Here is a 6,077-nt window from a genome sequence, read left to right on the forward strand (position 1 = left end):
TTAGGTTTCTTAGGGTATGTTTTTAACCTAGTTAATAAATGAATAAGGTATGGACGACATAAATGCTTACATCATTTGCGTAGCAATGAGAATCTAATAATGTGCTATGCTTAATATTCACAGTAAAACGAATTCATTTATATGATGTAATAGAAGCTTAGTGCCTATGGGACTATTTTAATTAAAGTACTGATGGGCCTTCAACGCCTTTTCGGACTGTGTTTGTTTGTGCATAAAAACAGAAATAAAAGAAATTGTAAGACATCTCGTGCAAGCTGAAAATGTGATTGTGGTTGTCTCAAAACGTGTATTGGAGATGGAGTTGTTACTTTGATGGTAAGGTTACTAGTCTGACGACCATCGCTGAGAAAGTGGAGCCAGCAATATTTTGAAGGTTCTTCAAGAGTATCAATTGTTTCCTACGATGACTAACCAGTCAATCGAACAGCTGTTTGAAACAGTCAACAAATTTTTAGTTTATGTTCATTTTATACTGCTGTTGATATTCTGGTATGGTCTGTTTTTATTTCTGTTCCATCATTTACTTAAAACTCAAGAATTAAATACTGAAAGCCTTATACTGTTTCAGTGATGCTGGGAGACATCTGAAAATGTAATAAATTAACATTATCTTTGCCATTAAAACATCCATGTACCTACGATTTAGTAAAAAAGGAGCTACAAACTTCAGCCAAAAGTTATCCCCCCCACCTTTCGAGAGACTATTATATAGTTTATTATTATGGTTATATATCATTTGAAATATAGTACGCATAAATGTAATTAACGACGTATACTGAGCTTTCCAGTGTAGTCAAATCAGTTTTTGTTTTAGAAATGCTGTTTCTTACTATAAGACTTTAAAATAAATATTGAGAATAATGTAGATGTGGTACTGTCTTTTACATCTAATGTCTGAACCAGTGAAATAATTGCTTCATAGCACGAATTGTCGCCAGCGATTTCTACATGTTTTGTTATACTTCTCAATTTGGTTACATTATTTTACTTGTTTATTAAACTACAATGATAAATATTAACAATATCAAGTAAAAAAGGTGGAGTTCCAAATTTTGAAACATTTTCAGAAAAGAAATTTAATGCTTTTTTGTTTTTCTAAGAGTCTGACGCACATGAGGCACGAACGTTGTATGTGTCCCATAACAACAGTTGAAATGATACACAAATTAATATGTGGATATAATTACATAACACATTCTCACATCATAAACATAATTTTTCACAACAGAATGGAAGTTATATATAGTAAGGTTGGCTAAAGGTGGTTTTTTTTTTTCATGTACAGTAACTCTACAATTGACTGATTGTGAAAGGTACACTGTTTGTTCGAAGTGTTCCGACTTCTACCTGTTACTGACTTGGGAACCATCCCTTGAAGAAGGGTTCAAATCCCTGTCCAGTGTCAGCAAGATATACGTTTCCGCCGTTTCCCAACAACGTTTAAGGTGGTGAATGCACCCACCTCCCTTGTTTAAAAAAAAAGGACTACGACTGGTTTTCCTCTCCACACGTGAACGGACCATCGTTAATAACATGGTTCGACGTCGATCTTCCTTGCTTCAAATAGATGTGAGCGGGCTGTATTTGTCATAGATTTTAAGGACTCGAAGGTATCGTTTCGCTTTGTTCACAGATTTTTGCCTGACATGAAACACCGTCAAAATACTGATTGCAGCACTGGCTCGCCTGTTTCCTACACATTGAACTCGTTCTGTTACGCTCCAAGATAGTTCCTTTCCGACGCGGAGACTCTTTCGTCTACACGTGAGAGCTGCTTTCTATCTGCAGGTCATATCTAACACATTTCTGCCTGCCCGTCTCTGACCGTACTGAACAAAAATGGTTGCAATCGAACCATGCCAAGATCTTACTGTGGTGTCACCGCCAGACACCATACTTGCTAGGTGGTAGCTTTAAATCGGCCGCGGTCCATTAGTACATGTCGGACCCGCGTGTCGCCAATGTCAGTGATCGCAGACCGAGCGCCACCACACGGCAGGTCTCGAGAGACTTACTAGCACTCGCCCCAGTTGTACGGACGACTTAACTAGCGATGCAACACTGACGAAGCCTCGTTTATTTGCAGAGAAGATAGTTAGAATAGCCTTCAGCTAAGTCAGTTTGGATTTCATCTCGCCGCCTACAGAATTCAAGGTAACGAGCGGCAGCCTCATTTATTGGCGTGTGTAGGGGTGCAAACGTACCGTGTGATAGTGAAATTATTTCCCCGACGCGACGTAGCAACTCTGTCCTATGAAGAAATTTTGTCTGCTTTAGAAGCATATTTCAAAGAAACAGTCAATGTCGTTGCAAAAAGGTATACGTTCTTCTGTACAAAACGTACGGCCGGTCAAACTAATCGTGAGTGGGTTGCAACTTTGCAAGGCCTTACCAGGGATTGTGCTTTTGAGTGTGAATGTGGACTCCCTCATTCAGATACTATGGTGCGTGATGCAATTGCACAGAACGTTTCTGATGTTCGTATACGGGAGCAAATTTTGAAACTAGTCAATCCCTCCCTTGAACAAGTGATAGACATATTGGATAGGCAAGACACACTTGACTTTGCTCAGGAATCATTTGAAACTTCGCTAGCTGTGTGTCACATTAACCGGCCAGCCGGGCGAGCTGCACGAAACTGTAAACAGACCTCGCGCACGTCCGCGCAGCCACGTGTCCCGCGCCAGCATGCAAATGCAGTAATAAAGTCATGCCCGCGGTGTGCTACTAGACATTCGCGTGAGAATTGCCCGTCACGCCAAGCTATTTGCTTTTTCTTTAATAAAAAAGGACATGTTCAAAGTGTTTGCCAGAAAAAGCTCAGATCGGACTCTAAAAACCATTCCAGGCCCTTTGCTTCACGCCAGAATCGAACCAAGAATACTCAGGCTCGTGAACCTTCGCCCATGGACATTCATGTAGTTAATTCCACTCCGCCCAGTGCCACTCTCTCTAACAGTGACTGTGTTCGTCCCACAAAAAGTGTGCGTCGACATCGACGGAAATCACGTCAAGTCGCGAGTGCGTCTGTACCAGTGTCTGTTCATGTTGCACGAGACAGTCGCTCTTGTCGTCAGCAGGACAGTAAACTTTTTGTAGACTTGGACATTAATGGCAACGTGATCCCATTCTAGCTCAATACAGGAGCTGCAGTTTCATTGTTCAATAAAGACACGTACAAACAACTGGGCACACCCCTGTTGCGTGCCGCAAATGTTACGCTAACTACATATTCAGGTCACACGATCCCTTGTAACATACAAGGGACAAACAAAACTTGTGTCATTTTACGTTCTTCGTTCTTCTTCTGCAGTGAACTTGTTTGGTTTAGATTTATTTCAGTTGTTTAACTTGTCTATCGTAGATCAGGTCCTATCAGTGAATCAGACTGTGCCTTCCGCCAGTGTTTCTCGTCTATGTGAAGAATTTGTAGACATTTTTGCACCGGGCCTTGGTTGCGCTAAGAACTATGAAGCACATTTGGAACTGAAAGTAAACGCGCAACCGAAATTTTTACGAGCGCGCAATGTTCCCCATGCATTGCGTGATGAGGTCACAAGAACATTACACGATTTAGAATCACAAGGTGTGATTGAACGTGTGCAAGCTTCTCTCTGGGCATCACCCTTCGTAATTTTGCGAAAACCTTCCGGAAAATTGAGACTTTGTGTGAACTTCAAGGCAACAGTGAATCTGCAACTAGTGATTGCAACTTTTCCTCTACCCTGCCCGGAGGATCTTTCTGATAAACTGTGCCTGGGTAAATACTTTTCGAAGTTGGACCTCGCAGATGCGTACTTGCAAATACCGGTGGACGACGATTCCCAGCGCGTTTTGGTGGTTAACACGCATCTTGGGTTGTCTCGCTTCAAAAGACTATTGTTTCCGACAATGGTCCACAATTTAAGTCCGCAGAATTTCAGTCTTTCTGCAAGGCCAATGGTATTCAACATCTGACGTCCGCGCCGTTTTCGCCTCAGTCAAACGGTGCCGCTGAACGATTGGTCCGGACTTTCAAGTCACAGATGTTGAAGTTGAAAGAGTCGCATTCTCAGGAGGACGCATTGTTGCTCTTTCTGTCTTCGTGTCGCTCTCAGCCCCGAGATGGTCGCTCGCCGGCTGAGTTGCTCCACGGTCGTCCTCATCGAACCTTGATGTCTTTGCTGCATCCGCCGCATCAGGTTCCTGTTTTTGCTCCAGGCGACGTTGTATTCTATCGCAACTATCGAGGTTCACGGCGTTGGCTCGCAGGGCGCATTCTTCGCTGCCTCGGCCGCGCGATGTATTTGGTTTTGGGGGCCTCTGGTGAGGTGCGTCGGCATCTCAATCAGCTGCGCCTCTGTCGTCGCACGGGTTCTGCCGCTCCCCGTCTGCTTTCAGCGACGGTGCCGTCCGGTCAGCGCCCTGGGGACCCATCTACTGGCTCGCCTCATCCCCAGGTGTTACCGACGCTGCCTTCCATTTTGCCCCATGGCGACGCGCTGCCGCCGCCGCCGCCGCCGCCGCCGCCGCCGCCTGTTCTCACGCCGACGCCGCCCGCAGTGGACGCCTCGCTGCAGCCGCCAAGCGCCTCCCTGGGTCACGCGCCGCCGATCGCTTCCCGTGACCAGCAGTCCTCCGCCATGGAACTCTTGCCCGCTCCGGACCACATGGCGTCTTCGCGCGTCGGGTACCCCGACGCGATGGAGGTCGACCCTTCGGCCCCTCCTGTCTCTCTACGGGCGCATACACCGCATGTTGGCGTGCACCTTGGACTAGGTTTTCAGGCGTTTCCTAGCTCCACTCGGACCGAATGGCCGGGTGCGGGTGTCACAGCCTCGCCTGTTGTTAGGCTCCCCACCTCATCGCATACGCCAACATGGGGTCCTCCCCACGGCGGGCGAAAGCCTTATAATACGACCGTACGCCGATTTGCGGGGGAGGAATGTGGTGTCACCGCCAGACACCACACTTGCTAGGTGGTAGCTTTAAATCGGCCGCGGTCCATTAGTACATGTCGGACCCGCGTGTCGCCACTGTCAGTGATCGCAGACAGAGCGCCACCACACGGCAGGTCTCGAGAGACTTACCAGCACTCGCCCCAGTTGTTCGGACGACTTAGCTAGCGATGCAACACTGACGAAGCCTCGTTTATTTGCAGAGAAGATAGTTAGAATAGCCTTCAGCTAAATCAATGGCTACGACCTAGCAAGGCGCCATAGCAATTGATAGTTATCGTATGAAGCATGTCTCATCAAGAACGATGTATACAAATGATAGATTAAAGTTAGGTATTCCAGCAGCTACGTACTTTTCTTTATAGCATTCATTACGTATCCTGTTTCAGACCTCACGCCATCCAGCGTGAGCTTATAGCGTGCATTTCGGCATTGCCTAGCTATATAACACTTACAATTCCTGATCTTTAATTTTCACCTGCGACGAAACTTGCGGGTTTAATGCAAATAATAGGAGAAATTCATTAATGGCCAAGCCGAAAATTACAGTAACAAGTGTGAATATCGGGAATATGGAAGGGAGCCAAAATTTCAAACAGTACAGACTGTTTAAAGTCTTTCAGTTCGGCGTCCGAGTAAACTTCCAGCCTCTGAAATGTACTTCATGTAATCTTCCTCGTCTTAACTGAGATTCAGCACATATCGGATCTGTCCTGTGAGAAAATCTCATCAGTGTCTGAATGATCATAGGAAATTACAGAAACCTTAGATCGCATAAGATGGTTAATGTTTATAGGCGCTTCTCAGCCCTTTTTGAGTTCATCAATTTCTTCTTAACTTGTAACTATTGATTATGCTGGCACCCATTTTAAAGGTGATAGACACTTCATATATTACGTACTCGCGCGAGCTCTACTTGTACGGCTCACAAATTCAATGAGTGTGGAAGGTTTGCTTTTCTGCAAAGATAAAAGATAATGGTTGTACTGACCAGATAATGAAATTCCGCACAAGCGACAAATTTGCTTGTTAGTCCTGTTAGTGCGCATTTTATAGAAACGAGACCTAGCCGTGATTTGTAAGTTTACCTACATCTCGTCGCGTCATACACGTCCGCTA

This window comes from Schistocerca serialis, chromosome 2 (assembly GCF_023864345.2).
Source record: "Schistocerca serialis cubense isolate TAMUIC-IGC-003099 chromosome 2, iqSchSeri2.2, whole genome shotgun sequence".
In the NCBI taxonomy this organism is placed as follows: domain Eukaryota; kingdom Metazoa; phylum Arthropoda; class Insecta; order Orthoptera; family Acrididae; genus Schistocerca; species Schistocerca serialis.